Source organism: Anomalospiza imberbis, chromosome 6, assembly GCF_031753505.1.
Source record: "Anomalospiza imberbis isolate Cuckoo-Finch-1a 21T00152 chromosome 6, ASM3175350v1, whole genome shotgun sequence".
NCBI classification, from domain to species: domain Eukaryota; kingdom Metazoa; phylum Chordata; class Aves; order Passeriformes; family Viduidae; genus Anomalospiza; species Anomalospiza imberbis.
This window is the reverse complement of record NC_089686.1, coordinates 56,702,479-56,726,345: the sequence shown is the minus strand read 5'-3', so window position 1 is coordinate 56,726,345 and position 23,867 is coordinate 56,702,479. Positions and strand designations below refer to the sequence as shown.

Genomic DNA, 23,867 nt, shown 5'->3' with positions numbered 1-23,867 from the left:
GGATCAGAAGTGGTCTTTCAGTATAGTAGATAAGAGAAGGATCACTTCTGATACTGATCAGATGAACTGGATGGAATAAAGTCACATTATTATTTAGAAGTCAAAAATTAATATTAATAGTAATAATATTAATAGTAATAATAGTTAATAGTAATACTTTTCATTAATAGTAATAGTTTAGTAGTAATAGTAATTAGTAATTTTAGTTTAATAGTTAATAGTAATACTTTTACTCACATAATACCCTTTAAACAACTTCAAAGGAAGCAAGAGGAGTTTTCTTTAAATTATCTCACTTTTACAAGTTTTTTCCCTCAGGTACAGCCCATCATGGAAATAAGAGGAGTGAATGTAACAATGCATAGAGGATGTAATATTGGTATGCTAAACCATTTGATTTAATATAGAAGGAGCATGTCCATTGTCTCTGACCTGACCTTGAGACACCGGGGGGATGAGTTCTGATTCCTGTGGAAAACGGCCACCATTCACATCCAGGCACCTGTGGCCAAAAGTGGCTGCTGCCTGCTAAAATCACAGGATTTCTCCCACATCAAAGCTGCCAGCAGCTCAGACTCTGGCTGCCCTTGGAGTCCCAGATGCCATCTCTGACCTGACCTCAAGGCACTGGGGGACTGAGCGTTGTTTCCTTTGGAAAAGGGTCACTGTTCCCCTGCAGGCACCTGTGGCCAGAAGCGAGCCTGCAGCCACACCAAGCCCCCTGCTCCCAGTGCCTGGGGCTTTGGTGAGGCACAGGAAGCGGTGCGGCAGCTGTCACTCCCAGCTCGGAGCACCTGCACTCGCCCCAGTCATTTCTGCAGGCAGGACAGCATTGTTCCAAGCCAGGACTTCACTGGAGAGTCATGAACTCCCTGGGAATTGCTTGAAGGTAGGATTGAACTGGTTTCTGCACTCCTAGCCATTTCCCACACAAGCCAAAGTGTTGGGTCTGGGCCATGCAGCTGGGAAAAAAGGAGCTATTAAATAGGTTTTTTCTGTCTGATATGTCAAAGGCTGGTTTAAATTTTAACTGAAATCTCAGGTAATCTTCTCTGAAATTGGGTTAAAAGAAGATTCCTACACACAGACACATTTTTGCAGCACTTTATTAGGAAGCCTGGTGAGCCATTGGGTTTGAGCTGCCTTAGACTTGGAAATAAGTCCCTGTTTCAGAAGCTTTCAGTAAATTACTGAAGTTCTCCTGATATCCAGCCTGTCAGTAGCAGCTTTCCATCCATCCTGGGAAACTGGGCAGGGACCCCACTGAGGACCCTCTGGACTGGGCACAGCTTTTTTCTGTGGAGACATGCTCCAGCAGCACTTTGCAGTGAATGTTGGGGATTAATCCATAGGAACAGATAAATCCTCAATCACTGCCAGGCCCTTTGCAGTACTGAATTCCCAGCTGAGGGGAGAGGAGCCTCTGAAATTGCCCCTTCCAGCACAGCAGCTGCTTTGAGCCAGTGCCTGGAACTGATTGATCCTGTCAGGACTCTTGACAGGGCTCACCCCCAGATTGGGGTGACCCCGAAAGATGGAAAAGTCTCTCCTCCAACCTGTGCCTTCAAAGAAAGACTCAGTAGTCTTCTGTCGTCCGGTCTCAAGGTAGTTTATTGTGTGTTATCTAAAAGATTTCTCCCTGAGCTGCTGCGGTCCGTTCAGCAGTCAGGCAAGGGCAGACACTGACTCCCAGGGGGCTGGTGCCCTCTTTTATATCATACATTACGTGTTAAATGTTTATGGTTTTTCCACAATGCCCATCACCTACATTGAACAGTGACTTTCTACTCTAAACCAACCTGTGAGTGCCAACATCACCAAGAACATGGAGGTTAGGAAGAAGAAGGAAAGAGGGCAGGGCACACCCAAATCCCTCCATCTTAGAACCTCTGACCCCCATGCACAAAACTCAGAACCCTCTGTACAAGGCCTAAAACCCCCCTGTACAGCACTCAAAGATTCTTCCTTTCACTTTGTGACTACTTCTACTATAATATCTAAACTTTTGTGATTTCTTGTTCTTCCTGCAAGGTTGGTAAATTGTTCCATGGGTCAGATTCAAAGCCACAGGGGTCTGTGGCTGCATTCCAGGGTCTCAAATGCTTCTGACCTGGGCCCGGAACATCCAAGAGTGTCCAAGGGACATTCTGGGTTCCGACAGACTCTGGAGTCCCTGAAGTGCTGGATTGTGGAAAACAGCCAAGACAGTGGATCAGCCCCTCGTGTCACCTGGTGTTTTGGGGCAGGGCACAGCAACCGGCAGGGGTGTGTTTGGGGAGAGCAGCCACTGCTTCCCTTCCCAGCAACGTCTGGGAAAGGCAGCCCAGAGGATGAGGCTTGGGAAGGAGTTGTGAGCTGAGAAGTGGCTCAAATCAAGTTTAAGTAGCCTTAAACTCCTGGAATGGTCTGGGTTGGAAGGAACCTTATAGATCATCCTGTTTCCTTGCCCTGCCATGGTCAGGGACACCTTCCTGGGATGTGCATGGGATTTGTTCTGTACCAGGCTGGTGAAATGGGTGGGGTTTTCTCCCTGAGCCCAGTCAGGGGTAAGTTTGGGGCTTCCATGGGAAGAAGCCTGGGAGCTGCATTTCCAGAGCTGAGAGGCTCCATGCCTGGAAATGTTTCCAGTCCTGCTATTTGTTTTTTTTTTTCCAAAACTGGGCATTACATTTCTTCCCTGAGTGAGGAGGTTTTCCCTGGGTTGTTGGGATTGCACACTGGTTGTTTAAGGGCTCTGATGTCTCTTTCTGAATGGAGGAGCGAGGAAATGGGGATGCTCCCAACCAACTGTGTCACAGAGATGTGGGAACAGCCCAGTTCAGTGAGGAATGTGGTGCCCAGCTTGTGGTGTGCAGGCTGAGATGGTCTTTCCTGTTGTTTATTCCTTAGAGCCTGTTGGAGTGCTGACCTGGTTTTGGGAGGACCCAAGTATCCTGGAGCTGTGAGGTTTTTCCTGTCAGAAATCCATGATGGGGATGTTTTCCCTGGCTGTGCCAAGTGGAAGGAACAGCTTTGGAGTTGTTGCAGACACAGGCTGGGGATCCATCTCCTGAAAAGCAGTTCAGGTTTGTTCATCTGACTCTGCCCCTGACCTGTGGCTTCCAGGGACCCTCCTGGTATCCTGGATATTCCCAGGAGAGGATATTCCACCCCCTGCCTTTCAAGCCAGGAATTCCAGACCCGGTAAGTCAGTGACATTCTGTGTGAGCTGTCCCAATGGCTGGGTGGGAGAGGGAGCAAACACCCCACACTGCTCTTTGAGACATTCCCAACTGGAGCTGGGGCTGAGCAGTCAGTGCAGAGCTCTGAGGCCACGAGTTCAGCCTCGAATGGCATCCCCAGGGAATGCTGAGGCATCCCATGCCTGTGGCACTCGCAGCACATCCCTGATGTGGAGCAAAAAGAGGAGGGGGAAGTCCTGGGTTAGTGGGAGGATGTTTCTGGAGTGGAACTGGGAGAGGTGCTGATCATGGAATCATGGGCTGGTTTGTCTTGGAAGGGACACAAAGACCCTCTGGACTCTGTTGTCCAATTCCATGGCAAAGAACACATCCAAAACTGCCTCCTCACCCTCAGGGACAGCAGGAATATCTTCCTTAGCTCTTGTTTATGAATAGGAATGGCTGTTGGGAGCTCTGGCAGGAGCACCTGGAGACCAGGTAAGAACAGAAATGGGATCATTCCTGCTGCTGCTGGATGTGGCTTTCTCTTTTCAAGATGTTCCTCTGATTGATGTTTTCACAGTTGTTTCCTAAGCCTCATTTGAGGGTAATTCCAGAAGTTTGGAAGTAGTTGGGAAACAGTGGGGGGGAAAAAGTGAACCTGATCCATTCCTAGTAATTCCAAACTTCTCCCACAGCACCGCTCTGGGGAAAAGCTGGTTAAAGCGTACAGATACAGAGGAACAAGTGTAAACCTCCTTGGCTCTCTGACAGAGCAAACCTTCCAGTAATCCCAGTACATCTCTCTGAGAGACTCTGGGATCATAAGGTCTTCCAGGAAAGCAAAACAAGCACAGAGATGAGGGAATAGGATTCCAGTTAATAATGATTTGATGGGTGTAGGAATGATTCTTGTATGTTTGACGCTCCCCTTTTAACTCCTGGAATCATTTTAACATTATTGCTTTAGCAAATGGTCTAAATTTGAGAGGAAATGGTGCAAAATAAATGCATGGAGAGATCATGGAACCCCCAGATGGTCTGAGTGGGAAGGGACCTTAAGGATCATTTCATTCCATCCACAGGCCAGGCTGCTCCAAGCCCCATCCAGCCTGGCCTTGGACACTTCCAGGCATGGAGCAGCCACGATTTCTCGGGGTTTATGGGCACAGGAGGAAATTTCCAGCAGGAACTGAGGAGTTTCCTTTGCTCTGTCCAGCCCCAGCAGGGCTGTGGGAGGCAGAGGATGTGGGAACAGGAGCTTTGCCCACTGCCTCGGGGGAGTCTCTGCTGTCCCAAAACACAGCAGAGCAAACGTTTGTGGTGGAACATCCCGTTGGAAGGAGCTGCCAGGCCAGGAACGGGAGCGGGCCGCGGAGCAGAGATGGTGCCAGGCAGAGGGGTGACATCCAGAGGGTGCCACCAGCCCGTCCCTGCTGCCCAGGCTGGGGATGAGCAGGCTGGTGACTGTCCCTGTGCTGGCTCTGCAGGATGAGGAAGCCAACCCTGCCGAGGAGGAAGATGAGGAGGTGTGGGAGGATGGAGACAGCGGCCACCAAAGCTGGGGAAGGCATGAGTCCAGGTAGGAGATGCTGCCTTCCAAGGAGAGGGACTTGTCTGTCCCACTGGAATTTGGGGTGTGAGGCCAATGGAACAAAGGGTTTGATTCTATTTTCTTACATTCTCATGTGCTTTAGGAGGTATTTGTGGAAAGGTCATTATCCCTGATGGACTCTCTGAAAAACAGGGATTGAAACTTTCTGAAGTGACCCAAACCTGCCTGCATGTATCCAAATGCAGCCCCCAATCCCTGTTTTTGTGTACAGCTGGAATGAGACCTCAGCTGCTGTTGCTTGCCAGCTCACAAGTTGTGTAGCTCAGAGTGTGCAGCCCTGAAGGGCCGGGCTGTGTTTAAACAGAGAACAGAGATCTGGAGTCATTTCCTATCAGGGAACATGACTTGGAAGCTGCATTCCAAACTCTTGTGCACCTTTATTTTATCTCCCACATGGAGTTCCCTAAGGAAGGTGGGGTGTTCCTAACAAAAGAACATCCAAATTCATTGGTGGTAGAGGGCTTAAAATCAAAGTGTGAGTGGAGGTGCCTTTAGGACACTTAAAATTCCTTAGTATATGAATGGAATTTAAATGAAATATCCAAATCCTGACAAGCTTGTATGAACTCCAAAGCCTCTGCAAGTGTTCTACAGCCAGGGAGGGAGACAACAGTCTGGAGTCTCTCCCCAAAAACTGGCTGCTGGTTTGTTTGACCAGGCATAGGAATGATTGTGTATTCCCTGGGGCTGTCTTTATGGAGAAAGGTTTATTTATGTGCCCTGGGTTTATTCAGGGTATCTTCAGAATGATGGAAACTGATTCCATTGAAATGCCAGAGGTGCCCAATGCTTTCCCCAGCCAGAGCTCGGAGCCAGCCCTGTGGGAAGGGGTTTAATGCCCATTTTCCCAATCCCTCGAGGCAGCAGCACTGGAGCACTTGAGCCAAGCATGCCCGAGGTGCCCAGTGCTGGCAGGAGGCAAATCCAGGGATTGGACACTGGGAGTTTGCCCTGCTCCTGGAATCCCAGACCTGGAGCTGTGCTTCAGAGAGCCCAGGAGAAGCTGCCTCACTCAAACCTCGTTTAAAGCTCAGCATCCTCCCTGCTCCCTTGTAATTATTGTTGCTGCTGTTGCTATTTCCCAATACTATTATGGTTGTACATTCCCACTCCATGTCTTCCATAGCCCTTTGCTTCCCACAGGTGGTGCTTTAGGAAAGCCCCTCCAGCCTGGGAAGGAGCTTTTGGCTCTGGACACATTCCCAGTCCCCAGGAGCAGCAGGACCTGTGCTGTTCCCAGCAGGTGAGGCAGAGGTGCCTTTCCTTCCTCCTTCCCTTCCCTGCTGCACTTTGGCTTTTTGAGGGATCTCTGGGGGTCTGAGGAAGAAGTTCTTTGTCACTCCAGGGCAGAATCAGCCCTGGTCCCACTAAAAGCAGGAGGAATCATTTTATACCTGGTTTTGGATAACATTTTGTGCTTTCTCTCTGTTGCTGACACCGTGTGGTGAAGCAGCAGCTCCCAACCTTGTCAGTGCTGCGCCCTGGAATGGTTTTTATTTGTAACACCAGGAATTCCCTGCTGGAATCCCAGTCACAGCCCCCCAGATCAATGTGCAGTTTAAGGTCTTACACCCTGACCAGGACAATTTCCTGTCTCTGGGCATGGAAAATGGGGAAAACTCAGGCTGGAGTGGAGCCAGGATCCAGAAGGGGGGAGTGAGGCAGCGTGCTCAGCCCAGGTTGGGGTTGGCACTGGGGCTGTTCCCCGTTGGATGGTGCCCATGTGGAACAGATCCTTCTCTTCCTTTGTCCAAAGTCCAGTGGCAAAGGATTCAGAAACTCACAAGTGTGGCCTGGAATGAAAATGGGTCTGTTAAAATTAGGCAAAGAATGCAATAAGAAAAAATGGGCATCTCTTTTATGTATGAAAATAATAAGGAATAAAATGTCAAAAAAGAGGCACTTTAATTTGGTGTCACCTCTCATTTTTTATGGATAGAACCCCATAGTGGGCAATCAGAAGAGAAGCAGGAAAGCCAGGAGCCTTTGACTTCCAGAGTGGACCTAATTTCCATTTTCTCCTCTCTTTCAGGACAGGAAAAACCACTTATCCCATCTCTGCCCAAAGCTTTGGTGTTTGAGCAGCCAAGCCCAACGTGCTCCGGCCTGCACTGGAGAGCCCCTGGTCCTGCCCGTGGTGTGGGGTGAGTCCCCAGTTGTCCCCAGAGGGACCTGCCCTGGTTTCAGGCTGTCCTTGCCCTGGTCCCTGCAGTCCCCAAGGCCTGGGACACAGAGAGCCCTGTCCCAGGGGGCCTTTGGCTCCGTCAGGAATGTGGTGGCAGCCCCGGAGCAGTGGGAGCTGAGAACTGGGGCAGTGGCCGAGGCTGAGGCAGGGCAGGGCAGTGTTTACCTCGGGGGGTTGGCCCCACACGCTGAGTTTCAGCAGGATCAGGGTCACAGCTGCTGCACTTTGTGCACCCAGGGAGTTTCTGTCCCCCCTGGAGATTTCCTGCCGGGATGTGGCAGCGCAGGGGGCAGAATGAAACCCGCAGCTCCCGTGGCCATTGCTGGCCCTCGTCCCTCTGTTGTGCCATCAGACTGTGGGAATGTGCTGCTGTCACTGCCACTGCCACCCCAGCTGGGGGCTGTGTCCTCCTGGCAGCCCTGCCCAGCCCCAACACGAGCTCCAGCGGTGCCTCTGTGCCGCGTTGGGAGCCTTTGCTGGGAATGTGCCTCATCCCTGGGAGTATCCTTTTGTTCCAGAGCAGACAGACTCCAGAGCTTTTGGGCTTGTCAGCTTCAGAGTTTGATTGCCAAGGTCCCTGAAAGGAAGAATGACAATGAGGTTTGTCCAGGTGGTGCTTTCAGACCCCGCCTGACTGTGTTTGCTTTTGTTGGAGGTGGTTGTGCATTTGCACTGCAGGGAATGAATGTCCCCTTCCCAATTCAGCCCGGCAGATCCCAAAGGCTCTTACAGGAATATTTATCCTTTACTTCCCTCTGTGATAACTTAATCTCCACCCTGCCATGAGCCATTCCTTGAGTTCTCCTGGAGAAAACCTCGCAGCAGAGGAGTTTGCAAAGGAGCCCAGAGCTGTGTTTGGAGCAGAGAGAGCTGAGAGCTGCATCTGCCTGTGCTGCCCCAGCCTGGCAACATCCACACGGAGCAGCCTGGGCAGATGGGATTTGATGGAGCAAAATCCCTTCATGGAAGAGGTTTTCTCCTGTGCAGATCAGGCATGGGGCAGGCAGTGAACTTTGGAAATCAGCTGATTTCCCCAGAAAGCATCACTCCCATCAGCAGGAATGACAGGACCTGTGCCCACTGCTCAGGATTCACTCAGCCAAAATCAAGGGTAAAGATTGGTTTGGGTCTGAGAACTTGAAATAACTTTGAAAGAGAAGAAATCACCTTTTTCTTCTTCCTTTCTTCCTTTCAGGTGCTGGAATTGCCTCTGGATGTGTGCTGAGCTCTCACTGCAGGGAACTGCCAGGCCTTAATGGTTGTGAGTTCATGTTCTTCTCACTGGGGAATTGGAAATAATTATGAATTAATTGCAGAAATGTTTTCTGAAACCTTCCCCCTTTGGTGCCCCACTGTGTGTGACAAGGGCAGAGAAAGTGAGCAGAAGAGCAGCCTCAGGCTGGGGAGGGGCAGGAGAAAGGCACTGTGGGCAAAGGGACCTCCCTGGCATCACCAGGGCACCTGTGGGAAACAGAATGGACACTTTGAGGGTAAGTGGAGGTGAGGAGTGGGCAGTTTGGGGCAAAATCTGAGTTCATCTACAGAGAAATAAATAGGGGATATTTCTGAAGGGAAAGCTGAGGTAATGAGTTCAGCCACCTTGGCCCAAGTTGTGTTTGCACAGAAGGTCAATCCATAGCCAACCCTGCTCAACCTCTAAATCCCAGGATAAATTCTACAAGTTGCCCATTGAGGGACTAAAAATTCATAACGGAACCAAGAGCATTAAGAAGGTTCCATTACAGTGTTGTCATAGCCTTTTTAACAGATCTTTAAACTTTTTACCACAGCAATGCATTTCTCTGTTGGGATTATTCACTCTGTGGGCTTTGGGGTTTATTTGGATTTGAACTCCCTCACGGTGGCCCTGACACTGCTCAGGAGCTGGGAGGAAAAACAGTCAGAGCTCTTGGAAGGGGCAAGGTGTTTTCCCCCAGAGTGGATCCAGCTGCTGGCCACAAGGGATCTGCTTTGGCTCCTGTCTTCTTCCAGGGAAAGAATGTTTTCAGCTGATTCAGATGAGTTTCCAGCAGCCTCATCTCCCAGCACTTCCCGGGCAGCCGGATCCGCTCTCCCACCCCTCCTGCTCTCAGCTTCTGCCCAGCCAGGGCCAACTGAGCAGAGAATTTGTCCCGCCAGTAGCAGGACAGGAGCGCTCACACCCTGGGACTTGGATTGTCCTTTTAGGGGATGCTGGTTGCTGGGATTTACATAATTCCATACATTTGGCTGCTGAAATTTCCCAGCCCAAGGGCTTTGGCTGACAGGGCAGCACAAAGATTGTTCCCCAGATTGTGTGGTGCTCAGATTTAGGGTTCAGCTTTGCTGTTTAGATGAATTAGAGCTATAGCCCTGAATTCCTGCTGCTGGTGGGACAAATTCTCTGCACAGGAGAATTCCTTCCTCTTCCAAGGAAGCTCAGTGGGATCAGGACAAGGACAGGTTGATATTCCACAGCATTTCCTATTTATAACCCTTTGCTATTTATTCATCCCCCAGCCCCACCCATGTCCCTGGGGGCAGCTGACAGAGTTCCCTGGAATTCAGTGGTTCCACCCCCTGAGCTCGGGCTCCAGGTGATGTTTGGAAGCAGCAGAAGGCGGTGGCCGGACGCGCTCCCGGCCGTGCTGAGGCAGCCCCTGTGCCCAGGGGAGGACATCTCTCCCTGCAGAAGCTGAGCTCGTTCCAGAGCCTCGGGAGTGGCCTCTGGGAGTTCTTTTCCCTGAGGAAAGGGATGCACATCCCTGCCTTCAGGGCACCTGCACTGTGACCCACCTGTGAAAGCTTCCCAGCAGTTCTGCAGCTCCAGCTGGCTCCCTGAAAAACTCCAGACTTCATCCAAACCAAACTTCATCCAACTCCCACCTTTTACTTTACAGCATCTCCGAGGGCATTGCTTGGGATTGAATTTCTGTGAGGGAAATTCCCTTGGCTGTAATGCTGCTGCTGGAGGATGTCCCCAGGCTGGAAGGGAAGGGATTGGGGTGGCTGGGACATACCTGGTGGGTGTGTGGGAGCTCCAGGAGGCGGGCACGGGAATTGCTGTCTGAGCTCCTCTGCAAAGCCAACGTGCCGACATTCCCAGGCAATGCCAGCTGTTCCTTGGGCTATTTTTGGGATGTCAGTGGGCTCTGTCCGGGCTGCAGCATCTCCAGGTGCCTGTTCAGAGCAGCCCCTGGCCGAGGAGCCGCGGGCAGCCCTTTATCCGTGCCCATCCCGGCGCTGCCCAGGCATCCCAGTGCCCATCCCTGGGATGTGTTTGGCACGCTGCCTGCCACGGGCAGGACACTGAGGCACAGCTCCTCCCCTGCAGGTACCAAGGACAAGAGGGGCTGCTTCCCTTCCTGGGGCTCGGCCTCCTCCCGCCCCGCGTTCCCGGCCAGCTGGGACGCACCGAGGGAACACCGAGGAACATTCCTGGCAGGGAGCAGGAGTCCCCGAGGGCTCCGTGCAGCTCCGGGCCCGAGAAGAGCCCCGGCCTCAGCCCCCACCGTGACTTCGGGCTGTGAACACTCACCTGCAGGAAACGCCCCTCTGCAGGCAGGACCAGCCCCGACACTCTCCAGAACTTTGGCCATGGACCAAGGGAACCCTCAGGACTTGTCTTGCTCATTTCTCCCTGGAAAGGGACATGGCACAAGCACCTTTGCAGCCATCAGGGAAATGCTGGAAAGGGCAGAAAATCAGGATTAAGGGAAGAGTTTTGTGCTGTCATGTCAGGTGCCAGCCAGTTCTGCCCTAGAGCTATTCCAGAGGCTGGTGTATAAAGCAGCATTAACAGAAAATTTGCTGATTTGCATAGGAATGCCCTTGCTGGCAGCGGCCATTCCCATCCCAGGCAGGACCTTCCTCCTGACCCTGAGATGGGCTCAGGTGCTTGGAGCAGGATGCTGAGAGGGGCAGGATTCCGAGTTTAATGCCCACACGGGCCAGTCACTTATCATCATGAGACCTGGTGATCCTCGTGGCTCTTTCTAACTCAGAATATCCTGTGCTCTAGAAATAAAGAGTTTTCACTGTTTTTTTAAATGCAGAGTCGTTTTGCATTGGAGAGTGGGAGCCACAGGGAACGTGGGGGGAGGAAGGGGAGCATCAGGTCTCAGCTGGCAGGTGTCGGATGAGCGGCCCGAGCAGAACCGAGCCCCGGCGGGGCCCCGTCCCGCACCGGGCACAGCCGGAGCGGGAGCGGCAGCGCCGGGCTCAGCGGCAGCGCCGGGCTCGGCCCCAGCGCCCGGCCCGGAGCGGCTCCTCCGGCCCGGAGCGGCGATGCAGCCCCGCTCGTTCCGCGGGGCCGCGGGCGGGAGCGCCGCACTCGCAGCCCCGCTCCGTGTCCGCCAGGGGGCGCCCCGCGGGGCGGGCGGCGCTGCGGGAGCGGCGGCCTCTGAGGGGTCCCGGGGCCGGCACGGGCGGTCCCCGCGCCCCGCCCGCTTCCAGCCGCGATCCAGCGCCTGCTCCGGGAAAGCGCCGCTCTCCTGCCGGGCCCGGCAGCGGCACAGCCGCGGCTCCCCGCGGCCGCAGCGGGACCTGCCCGGAGCACCGGCGGGGCCCCAGCTCCGCGCCGGCCGCGGTCCGAGCAGGAGCGGCAGCGCCGGGAGCGGCCCCAGCGCCCGTCCCGGAGCGGCTCCTCCTTCCCGCGGCGATGCCTGTCCCGATCCCTACCCCAGTCCTGCCTCGGTCTTACAGCTCCGGGATCCACAACCCACTCGCCCCGGAACACCCAGCAGACACCGGCGGGACCCAGACCCGAATTCCCTGGCCCGGGTCCCGTTCCCACCTCAGCGCCTCGAGCTCCGCGCAGCACCGGGAGCAGCCCCCGATCCAGGGCTCCGCACAGCGCTCCGAGCGACGGCCCCGCCGCATCCCGGGATGAGCACCCACCGCACAAAGCGGAGCGGGCGCGGATCCGCCGGGATTTACGGGAGCGGGCGGGGCCGGCCCAGGTGTGAGGGGCGGGGCCGGCCCAGGTGTGAGGGGCGGGGCCGGCCCAGGTGTGAGGGGCGGGGCCGGCTCAGGTGTGAGGGGCGGGGCCGGCTCAGGTGCGCGGCCCCAGCGCGGCTGTGCGGGGCGGGGCCGGGGGTATTTAAGCCTCGGGAAGGAGCTCAGGAGCCATTTGCCCCCTCGGCGCTCGGTGGGGAAGGTTGCGGTCGGGCTGGGCTCTTTATTTATTTTCCTATTTATTTATTCTCTTCTGTGCTTCTTTTCTCTGTAACTCTCCTTTCTCCCCTCCCTTCCTCCCCTCCCCTACCCCCTACACCCTCCCCCCCCTTCCCCCCCCTCCCTCTCCCCCCTAGCCCTCCCCTCCCTCCCCCCCGGCCCAGCCCGGTCCCCTCCTAGTCCCCTTTCCCCGCTCCCTCCGCACCCCAAACCTACCCTACGCCTCCACTCTACCCCTCCTCCTTCCAGGTTTTTCCTCCACCTCGGCTCCCCCTGCCCCCTTTCCGTGCTACCTTCTCCCGCCACCTTCCCCCCAGTCTGCCTTCATTCCTCTCACCCCGTTCTCTACCCTTCCTTCCTTCCCAGCCCCCCTCCCCTGTCCCCTCTCCCTACTGCCCGGTACACCCCGATCCCCCCACCTGCCCTCCGTCCTTGACTCCCCGCTGACCACCCCCTCTGCCTCCCTCTTCCCGTCCTCCATCCTCTCCCTCTTTCCCCCGCAGCCGCGGGGCTCGGGGCGCCGGAGAATAAAGCCCAGAGGGCCGGAGCCCGGCGCCCCCCGCTGTCCCTGGAGCCCCCACACGGGGCCGGGCCCGCTCGGCGGGTCCCCCCACACCGGTCAAATACACCGCCCGACACCGCCGGGGCTCCGGCCTTCCCTACATCACACTGGGGGCTCCCGGGGGAGGGGCTTGGGGGCTGGGGTCGGGTGGGTCAGGGAGGGCCCCCTCCTCGGGAGGGGGTCCGGGGGGGGTTGGGTTGGGATGGGCCCCCTCCGGAGGAGGGGGTCCTGGGGGTGGGTTAGGGGGGGAGGGCCCCCCTCCGGAGGAGGGGGTCCCGGAGGGGTTCGGGGTGGGCCCCCTCCGGAGGAGGGGGTCCTGGGGGTGGGTTAGGGGGGGGAGGGCCCCCTCCGGAGGAGGGGGTCCCGGGGGGGTTCGGGGTGGGCCCCCTCCGGAGGAGGGGGTCCGGGGCAGGGGGGTGGGGCGGAGGGGGGCATTCCCCCCTCCAGTCCCCGCCCCCCTTCCCCGGATCCCCTCCTCCGGACGGGGCTCACCCGGGCCCCTCCCCGGGACCCCCTCCTCCGGACCGGGGCCCGGGGGAGGGAGGGGGGCGGGTGGGGTGGGGGGGCAGGCCGGCAGGGGCCGTTTGTTTGTCCGCTGATAGCTGTGTGTGCTCACGCTGCAGAGTGACGTGACCCCCTCCGCTTCCCCCCCACCCGCCCCCTCCCTCCCCTCCCCCGGGCCCCGGTCCGGAGGAGGGGGTCCCGGGAGGGGCCCGGGTGAGCCCCGTCCGGAGGAGGGGATCCGGGGAAGGGGGGCGGGGACTGGAGGGGGGGAATGCCCCCCTCCGCCCCACCCCCCTGCCCCGGACCCCCTCCTCCGGAGGGGGCCCACCCCGAACCCCCCCGGGACCCCCTCCTCCGGAGGGGGCCCTCCCCCCCTAACCCACCCCCAGGACCCCCTCCTCCGGAGGGGGCCCTCCCCCCCTAACCCACCCCCAGGACCCCCTCCTCCGGAGGGGGGCCCTCCCCCCCTGCCCCCCCCAACCCGCCCCAGCCCCTCAACCCCCCCGAACCCCTCCTGAGGAGGGGGCCCTCCCTAACCCACCCAGCCCCCAAGCCCACCTCCCAGGACCCCCTCCGGAGGAGGGGTCCCTCCCTCACCCCCAGCCCCGACCCTGCCGGGGAGCCCCCACTGTGATGTGGGCAAAGCCGGACCCCCGGCGGTGTCGGGCGATCCTTGAGAACCGCCCGGTGTGGGGCTCCCGGCGAGGGCGGGGGGCGCCGGGCTCCGGCCCTCTGGGCTTTATTCTCCGGCGCCCCGAGCCCCGCGGCTGCGGGGAATGAAGAGGGGAGGACGGGGAGAGAAGAGATGTGGAGGAGATGGAGGGGTAGAGAAGGGGGATCGGGGTGCGGAGGAAAGCGGGAGGAGAAGGGAAAGGCCAGAAAGGGAGGAGAAGGAACGTGGAGAGAGGGAGGGGGGGGGAACAGAAGGAATTAACGGGGTTGGGACAGGAGAGGAAGGAGGGGGGGGGGGGGGAAAACGGCGGGGAGGGTTTGGGGGAGAGAGAGAAGAGGGGGAAAGGAGAAGAAAGCAGGGGAGCACGGGGAGAAGGAAGGAGGGGTAGAGGGGGGCAGGAGGGGAGGCCGAAAGCCCCGCGCCCCTCCCGGGGAGCGCGGACAGGGAGCAGCGACCCGCAGCGTGCTCTGAGTGAGCAAATGGCGCCGGAGGAGAGTTCCGGCGCTTAAATCACCTCGGCCCCGCCCCGCGCAGCCGCGCTGGGGCCCCGCGCACCTGAGCCGGGCCCGCCCCGCGCACCTGAGCCGGCCCGGCCCCGCCCCTGGAACCGGCCCGGGCCCCGCCCCTGGAACCGGCCCGGGCCCCGCCTCACGGAGCCCGGGTCCCGCCTCACGGAGCCCCGGCCCCGCCTCACGGAGCCCGGGTCCCGCCTCACGGAGCCCCGGCCCCGCCTCACGGAGCCCCGGCCCCGCCTCACGGAGCCCCGGCCCCGCCTCACGGAGCCCCGGCCTGCCCGCGATGGAGGCGGGGCCATCGCTCGCGGCCCCGCCCCTCTCGCCCGGGCCGGCCCCGCCCCTCACAGCTGGGCCGAACCGGGGCTGCTCCCGGCGCTGGGACCGGCGCTTCGCGTCCGGGTCCCGCCCGTGTCCGCTGGGCGTCGCGGGGCCGGAGGACCGGGCGGGACTGGGGCTGGGATGGGGACCGGGCTCGCCGCGGGCGGGAGGAGCCGCTCCGGGACGGGCGCTGGGGCGGAGCCCGGCGCGGCCGCTCCTGCTCCGGCTGCGGCCCCGCCGGGGCTCCGGGCGCGGTCCCGCCGCGGCCCCGGAACCCCCCAAACCCCGCCGGTCCCCGCAGCGCCGGAGGAATATTTTCGGAATTTTCTATCCAGCGTAGGCAGATAATTCTCATAGAGAAGCCCCAACAATAAAGGATATGGGGCTGAGGTAGGTGGGAGGGGCGGGCAGTGTTCTGCCTTAAATTAAAACGCACTGGGTAAAACACCTCTGTAGAAAGCTCATTTCCTCTCCCGGACTGGCTTCTGCGTGATCGATCGGCTGCGATTCCCGCTGTTCGCGTGGGATTTTCAGCCTGTGGGACTCCAATGAGTTGCCAGTTGTGCTGAGCACAAGATAACATGATGGGAAATCTCTCTGGATCAGGCAGTATCCCAAAGGTCTGGCAGCGCCCAGCATTCCTGGCTGGAATCTGGGGATCCCAGCACAGCCCTTCTACAGTGTCCCCATGGAGCTGACACTTCCCAGCATTCCTGGCTGGAATCTGGGGATCCCAGCACAGCCCCTCCGTAGTGTCCCTGTGAACCTGGCACTGTCCACCACCCCTGGCCAGGGGCTGGGGGTTCCAGCACAGCCCCCCAGCACATCCCGCTGCTTCCTCAAGTCCCCTTTAGCCAGGATCCTTTTTGGGGTGAGGGCACCCAAACCCAGCAGAATTGGCTTTAACCAGTTCTGGGGGATCTCCCCTCTCCTCTCCTCACCCAGTTCCTGCTGCCAAAACCCAGCCTGAGGCTCAGCTCCCCATCCCCTCAATCTCTCCAAGGAATTGCACTTGGATTTCCCAATCCAGCAGGGCAGCAATGCTGTTCTCCTCGCCGTGTATCTTAATTGCAGCCATTGCTTAAGAAATAATTACAGTAAATTCAAAGAATGAAGAGACAATAAAGAACTGCCAGCTCCAGCCAAGGGGTGCTCAAGCCCCTTCTCAATGATCTGCTTTAATTAACCAATGCAAATGAACCAATTAAGATCACATCAGCACATTATTCTTTTTAATCAAGTTCTAGAGAAAAACTGCAGAACAGAAAAGAATCTTTTTAACCCCAAAACTCTTCCAGAAGATCCACAGGGCAGCGCTGCACTGCACCCCCAGACTGAGGAGAACTGGGAGAAAAGACAAACCCAGACTGAGATTCCTGGGAGATTGGTGCAGCTTCTGCCAGCCAGAACAATCCTTGGTCTGAACACACAGCTGTGAATCCCAGGAACCTGGGACATCATCAGTATCCTCAGGAGCCTTTTTATTAAAAGCAGATTTCCAGAGCATTAACAGAATACAGAAAATTAAACAGAGATGTAAAGGAACAGCTCCCCCAGCCCAGCAGATTGCAGCATCCAGAAGAAAATGAACAGAAAGATGATGGACTGGGACCATCACCAATCCCAAGTCCTTGTGTGGAATACCACTCTGCTTTTGTTTATAAATCACCACTTCTCTTAGAGGACAAACCCTTCAGCTTTGCTTCCAATTCCCAACTGTGGCCACCAAGATTCTGCTGCAGCGTGTCCTGGTAGGAACATCAAGTGGTAGAGATGCAGTGTGGAGCAGGGAATGAATTAGGATCATTGTCTTCTCCAATTCCATTTTTTTTTTTCATTAAGGTTGGGAAAAATAAGGAGAATTTCGTTTACATTAGAAGATTGGAGTCTGTTTTTAATGACTGGCAGAAAACACATGTAGGGAAACATTTCCACCTGTCTCAGCACAGGCAAACCATAAACAGCAGGATGGAATCTTGGAACAGAAATGATCAGGTGCCTTCTGCCAAGGTAGCATCTCCCCAGACAGCAGCAGTGGGAGAGGAGAGGAGAGGAGAGGAGAGGAGAGGAGAGGAGAGGAGAGGAGAGGAGAGGAGAGGAGAGGAGAGGAGAGGAGAGGAGAGGAGAGGAGAGGAGAGGAGAGGAGAGGAGAGGAGAGGAGAGGAGAGGAGAGGAGAGGAGAGGAGAGGAGAGGAGAGGAGAGGAGAGGAGAGGAGAGGAGAGGAGAGGAGAGGAGAGGAGAGGAGAGAGGAGAGATCTCCCTTCTCCTGGGATAGGGTTGTACCTGTTTACCTGCCTTCCACACCCTCAACAGCAAATTTGCCTTATGGATAACACATCAGGAAAGAAAAATTGCAAGTGAGTTGTTAATTTGCCAGGATGACAGCCCTGGGACAGACATTTTTCCTGCTGTGCTCCTGCTCTTTTCAGAGTAGCCTGAACAAGTTTTCCAGCCAGGAGACCCCGTCTTAGCACAAAGAGCCACCCCTCAGTACTACAGTTATTTACACCTCGGCTCCTGGCTGCAGAGAAGTGTCCTGGAAGCCCCAGCAGGAGCACAACCTTCAGCACAGGTCCCCTTGCACAATCCAGGTGCACACAGAGCACACGCCGGCCTCAAACTCCTCCCTCCTGACTCAGTTACCTTCTGGAATGCCACAGAAAGAATTCCAACCTAATTGGGATTTCCTTCCCCTCCCGGCCTTCAGGGCACTGCTGGGCAAAGGCAGCACTCCCTCCCTGGCCTGTTGAATTCAGTTTGACTCCTCCAAGCTCTCCCCCACTGTGGAATGACAACTAAAATGTTCCACAGGGGTATAACCAGACCAGGAGCTGTCCCAAAGCATGTGAGCTAAAGACAACTCTGCAACCACTGTTGTGGTATCCAACACTAAATTAGTGGTTTCAACCTCCTTCTGACCACCTAAGACAGCTAATGAGGGCAGGAAAATTAATTTAAACTAAGCATAATGGGCTCATTTTCCAACACCAGGTTTTACAGGTTCACAAAGAACCTTCACAAAGAAGAGCTTCCTCAGTACATGGATTTCAAACCACTGGCCAAACCCAGTAGGTCAGAAAGGGAAAAGCAGTTGCTGGCAGTGCTGGAAGCACTGATGGCTCCGAGTTACAAAACTTGACCTAAGCTGAAGGAGAACCTGAGCCCCTGTAAATTTGGCATCAGGTATCTGTGCAGGTTACATTTCATAAGCAAAAGGATCCATGGGAAGTGCATTAACATTGTTCCTGCCCGTCCTTTCACAAAGCAAGGCTGTTTTCCCCTACAGCAAATGTTTTTTGAATTAAAAAGATAACATTTCACTCAGCTGGAGAAGAAAAATATTAGATCTGCTAAATTTCCCTAAGCCAGGCAACCCAAAACAAAACAAAACAAAGCAAAACTTTTCAGTTTGGGTCAAAAAGAACCTTTCGTTCCACTTTTTCACCATTTTCAACAATCTACCATATTCATTTTTTTTCTCTCTTCAAACAAAAAGCCAATTCAACTTTGAAAACCGTATATTCTGGTGTCCCAAGCTAACACATCAATGCATTTCTCTTCCCCTGTGCTCAAATACATCTTAGCATAGAAACATCCAAACCCACTTTTCCTGGGAACCTGCAGAATTCTGTGCCAGCAGCGCAGCATTGCCTGATAAAAACCCCACAGATTTCCAGTGCGTTCTGCCTTCTGGGATTTTCAATTACACTTCCCCCAGCTGCTCCCTGCTGTGGCATCTGGGGCAGCTGTTTCCACTGGGCAGGACAGGGAGGGTCTCACACCTCCTCTCTCCTGGGAGCTGCAATCGGAGCCTTTGGGTCCTGCTGTGTCAGTCTCTCCAGGCTCTAAAGCAGCATTTCCTCCCGCCCTTCCAGGAGCTGCCTCACAGCTCCCCAGGAAGGCCCCATATCAAACCCCAACAGCTTTGGTTTGCTTGCTTGTTCCCAGCCCCTGAGGATTTCACTGAAACAAGGGCTGAAAAATCTTCCTGAAAAAAGGAGCAGAGGGACTCTGCCCCTCCAAACGCAAACTCCCGGCCACCATCACTCCTGTTCCACCAGTGAACCCACAATTGGTTCCATTTTAAGATGGGCCTCCACTAAAACTCCAGTTTTTCTCTCCTGAAGGAATTTTGAGGCCCAGGGAGTGGCTGTGCCCAGGAGATTTGCCGAAATCCGCTACAATTTCACTGCATGAAATGCCAACGAGCTCTTGGTGCTGAAGGATGAAATCCTGGAGGTACGTGACCACTCCTGGGAAAAGGTGTCCCCTCCCCTTCCCAGGGGCAGGAGAGAGCTCAGGATACCAGCAAGCACCAATTCCATTTCCCCCGGTGATGTCTCAGCAGTGACACGGAGCTTTGCTCAAATCCAAAGCTGGAACAGGCTCCCAGTGCTGGGCTGTGTCACTTCCTCAGCTCAAACACATCAGTCCCATCTTAACCACGGTGAGGAGGGAGGACAACAACTCCCTGCTCATCCCCTGCTGGGCACAAATCTGTTCCTAACACCGAGTTATTCTCCACAGTCCTCAGGAGTTTCACAGGGAAAGTGACACTGGATGAAGTGTCACTGGTGTTTTCCCAGAATCACAGGATGGCCTGGGCTGGAAGGGACCTTCAAACTCATCTCATCATGAGTGTGTTCCTTGCTCCCAGTTTGTGCTTCCTGCCGCTTCTCTTCTGCTGTGGAGCAAAACCTGCAGCTCTGGGATCAGCAAATCACTGACTAGAAGTAGCAGAGAGGACTGAAAAGGTCTCAATCCCAAATCTCCAGTTGTAGATTCTCAAAGATCTGTCCTTCCACAGATCAGGCAACAGCCAGTGGTGATGGTGATGGGAGGAAAATAAATGGCAACACAGGGTCGCAGGAGAATGGGAACATGGTTCTCGGAAACACAAAGTCCATCCCCCCAACATCTGCTGCCTCACAGGGGCTGGGATTTTCCCCTCTTGCTGTGAAGTTTGCAGGGCAGTTCCCTTATTTCACCAGCCCAAAGGGAACTAAATAACTCAAACCCAGGAATATGACAAACTGAAGCAAAACCCCAACACCAACACCAGCCCTCAGGGAACGGAACCCTGTCCCTTGTCACCACTTGAGAGCACCACTGGGAGCAAAGACTCTGCCAGATCAGTTTACACCCCTGAGCACACCTGGAGCAGAAGCTGGTGGGTGTTGAGGGGTTTTATGTCCTTTGAATGGAGCAGGAGGAACAGGGTGAGTTAAACACATGAGAAACAACTGGTCCCACTGTAAATTTGCTCACAAAACAGGTGAAAGGGAGGTTCTCTCCCCAGTCATAGTGCAAGAAACCATAAAGCAGCGTTTTAGATCCCTTGGCTGGGATTGTGTGATCCCTCCTCTCCTTCATCCTGTAGAAGAACTGCAGAAATCAGTTTTTCCCAAAGAGAAAGTGAGGTTTCAAAAGCTGAAGGGAGACTCTTGGCTCAGGGGGAAAGGGGAGATCCCCCACTCCCCTCTAGGGCCCTCCAGCTTCCAAAACTGTGGCAATCTCCCGGTACACGTTTGTTCCTGATGGTACTCTGAAGGTCCAAATGTCACTGCTCCACCTATTGCTCCAACAGAGCACTTAATCTCATTCTTTAGAGCTAAAATACAGAAGTAAGCACTCTCCTGGGCTGTATTTACAGAGTTAATAAAAATGCTGAGCCACACCCCCATTTTCCTTCCAATTTCCCCACAAACAGATTTAATGGGATTTTTGACTGAAGATTTGATTTCATTCCCCCCTACCTGTTTCTACAGAACTTATTCACCAAATGGATGAGCTGAACGATGAGCTGCTAAAAAAGATCACAAACAATAAAATTCAGCCTCCCCACAGGAATTTCAAAGTGGAAAGCCTCAGCAAGTTTTTGTGCCCCTCACCTTTGAATCCAGCACTGAAGAAGTCAAAGCCTGGCTGGAGGCCAAGTCATTCAGCAAAGAGTAAGATTTGCTCTATTGCCACATGAAACGCTCGTCCTTCCCTGGAGAAGGAGCTGGGAGGCCGCTGGCACCATCTCCCCTGGGACAAGTCACTGGGATTTACTTACAGAGCCTGTGTTGTAAATTAGATTTCAATCCTGTTAAATCCAGGCTCTATAACCAGGATGTTCAGAGCCCAAACTCACTCTCCATTTTTTGCTATAAACATTTTCTTGGAGAAAAATAATCAACGAACTAAACCCACGGCCTGAAACGCCACTGGAATCACAGCTGCCACCCTGGCACAGCCCCAGGGCCCTGTGATACGATCGCAGTGCAGCTCCAGCCTCCCATCTCCCACTCCTCACCTCTGGCATGGGGCCACGTGCAGCACAACCATCATCTCCCCATTTGTGTCTCCCCAGGACTGTGGAACACCTGGGCATCCTCACTGGAGCTCAGCTCTTCTCCCTCAACAGAGAGGAGCTGAAGAAGGTGTGTGGTGATGAGGGAAACAGAGTGTACAGCAAGATCACGGTGGAGAAAAACCAGCTGGAGGTAAGTGTTTTTCCAGATAATTCCTGATGGAATGGAGGCTGTCAGTACCAGCAGTGTCAGATAGCTCATTAAACAGGCATTTTAAGAAATGCAGTTGAAAAAACATAAACAAAACCCAACACAACTAAAACCTATACAAGCAATAAAACACACGTAAGAATTCTGAAGTGTCCTTTAAGCTAAAAAGCCCCAAATCCATAAGATCCCCCTGTTTCCACTAATTAATCTGCTTTTTACTGGTATCACCTATCCCTTTGAAACTAGCTCTACTCCTACAGCATTTGTTAAATACTGTCATTTAACTACAGCTTGAAATTCAAATCCAAACTTCCTGTTTTGTTTCCATTCCAGAAAAGCAGAGGGGAGTCAGAGCTCCAAGAAATCATGAAGCGCCGCCAGGAAAGGATTGATTCTGCTAATTAAAGTCTCTCTGCTTTATTTCAGCTCTTAGCCCTAAGTAGTGCAGAAAAAAAGGGAATGAAAGCAATGATTCCCGGCCCAGGCCGGAGGCAGTAGAGCTCCCCTTGGGGTCCAGCTGCCATCAGAGTGACAATTCCTTGAACACTGTTGGGAAGGGTTGACAATAAGACCATATCCCACTGGGAAAGGTGTTTTAATTTTGCATGAAGTATTTTTTTTATAACTATATATTTTATACTGAAACTTTCCGTGCATGCGATCAGAGCAGGATTCACACGGGGCTGGATGTACGACAAGGGCTGCATTCAAAGACCCCAAAGCTTTTCTCCAAGGGCTGTCCCTGCTCCCAGCCCCTGGCTGGCAGGGCAGGCATGGCACACAGCTCAGGAGAGGCTCAGGAGAGCCTCAAGGCCTGGAGCCTGCACCACGGGAATAAGGCTTTGGAGCCCTGCAGTGGTTTGGGTTTAAGGAAAGGACATTAAAGCTCATCCTGTTCCATCCCCCATCATGGGCAGGGATGCCTTTCACAAGGCCAAGTTGTTCAAATCCTGTCCAGCCTGGCCTCAGACACTTCCAGGGATGGGGACTAACGGCCCCTCTGGGCAACCTAAGGCAGCCCCATTTCCATTTCCATTTCCTCCTCCTGCAGGTGTCCCCTGCAGCCCAAGAGCACAGGCCCGGTGAGAACTCCCTGTCCCCCTCCTGTCCCCCTGTGTCCCCTCATTGGACAAGGCAACACACATTCCCAAAGTCTGGCTGCTTCCTTAAATCCACAGACCAGTTAGTGGTGTCTCTGAACAGCTGAAATGAGCTCTCCGTGCCCAGAAATGAGCAGGAGTGACAAACAAAGGGATCTGAACGTGGACATAGGCGAGTTCTACCTGCCCACTGCTGCTGATGCACAGGCCTGGGCTCAGGGCAGCTGTGCAGCCCTTCCCCGGGCCACTGATCCTGCACTGGAATGTTGTGGTGCTGCCAAACCCGGCCTCAAACCAGGAGAAGATAAACCCTGACCATTTGCTCCCATCCCAGGCACACCCACAGCCCTTCCCAGGGTGTTGGTCACTCGTCCCCACCTTCAGGTTTTCACTGTAAAAAGTCAGCTGAAATGACTCCCAAATAGCTGAAACCCCAAAGCACACTGGGAAAGGCAGGTTTAACTCAAAATAAATGGGCACAAGAAAAAAAAAATCTAATTTAGCACAGGGTGTTGCTCTTGACTTCCTGTTGTCCTTCATAAAGTTATGTGCATTTGTATATAACAATCTGTAAATAGGGGGTGAGGAAAATCTCTCTCCCTAGAGGCAGAATTAGTGATTATGCTTCCAAAATTTACTCACAATTTCAAAACTCAAGCAAGCAGCGTAGTTCCTGTCCACAGCAAGTTTGGCACATTGCATTTCTATCTCTATTTAACTGACAGACCAACCTGACTGCAAAGCAGCGAAGCAAACACAGCTCCAGAGCTGCCACAGCCCAGGGACAGTTGGGTTTTCTCTCTCAGCACGTGCTGAGTCTTTGCCCAAATTTGTGTCTGTCCTTGCACATTTAATGGAAAAAGCTTTAACACAGCATCTGGGGAACTCGTGTCTAAATCTGAGAACACCAGTGCACCTCAGTTTTGGCTTTATTCTCAAGTGTCTCCGATGGATAATCTGTTTTCTTCATTTGAAAGAGGACACTGCTGGCACCAGCAGAATTAGGGTGCAGGCAGGGGGGGATCCTGGGTTTAGTCACAGCCCTGCTGGGATCTGAGAAGGGCACTCACCTTGTCAGGGAGGGATGAAGAGGACAATCCTCCTGAGAAGCCCTGGCTCTGGATTAGGGTGGAGAAAGGAAGCAGGATGGCAAGCACAGGAGGCGAAAAAGTTTCTAAAATGAAAATAAAAACAAATGTTGAGCTAGGAAACAAGCCACCTTCTAGTCCTGGGGTGTAGAGGAAAGCAAATCACAGGGAATTATAGTTACCTGGGATTTTAACAGGAGTGTACACGACAGCTCTGTAAAGCTGGGAGCCACAGGAGCACTTCCTAAAACAGATATCTCAGCAGACCTTATTGCAGAGGTCACTTTTACAAATTTCCAAGTGACTGAGCTGTGCACCTGATCTGTTTGTACTGCCTGCAGACACTGCTATAAAGTACTGTACATTGATGTAACTGAGCGAAGGAGACGATGATATAACCATGCACTGTACAAGAGTTATTAAAATAGTGAAGTTATACTTATAAATCCATCTCCGTCTCTTTCACTGGGTTTTCATAATGGTTT

At 54.4% G+C, this 23,867-nt stretch overlaps 3 long non-coding RNA genes across 4 annotated transcripts in view; 2 read left to right on the top strand and 1 right to left on the bottom strand.

Annotated features, from left to right (window-relative positions):
- Nucleotides 1-8,296, top strand: part of LOC137476382 (uncharacterized) — a 32,795-nt gene extending 24,499 nt beyond the window's left edge. Inside the window, exons 4-8 of one of the 2 annotated variants that reach the window (XR_011000331.1) lie at nt 319-889; nt 2,890-3,183; nt 3,500-3,659; nt 4,652-6,019; nt 6,809-8,296. This is a non-coding gene — a long non-coding RNA (uncharacterized lncRNA). Of the gene's footprint in view, nt 1-318; nt 890-2,889; nt 3,479-3,499; nt 3,660-4,651; nt 6,020-6,808 lie in introns of those variants that run through there. The other variant, XR_011000330.1, reaches the window with a different exon arrangement.
- LOC137476384 (uncharacterized) lies at nt 7,403-10,472 on the bottom strand. The gene is made up of 3 exons (XR_011000334.1): nt 9,737-10,472; nt 8,129-8,242; nt 7,403-7,538 (listed from the first exon to the last, which is right to left on the bottom strand). It is a non-coding gene; the product is annotated as an uncharacterized lncRNA (long non-coding RNA).
- A 10,034-nt stretch (nt 10,473-20,506) lies between these two features.
- LOC137476372 (uncharacterized) lies at nt 20,507-23,828 on the top strand. The gene is made up of 3 exons (XR_011000327.1): nt 20,507-20,639; nt 21,044-21,176; nt 21,528-23,828. It is a non-coding gene; the product is annotated as an uncharacterized lncRNA (long non-coding RNA).
- Nucleotides 23,829-23,867: the final 39 nt, after the last annotated feature.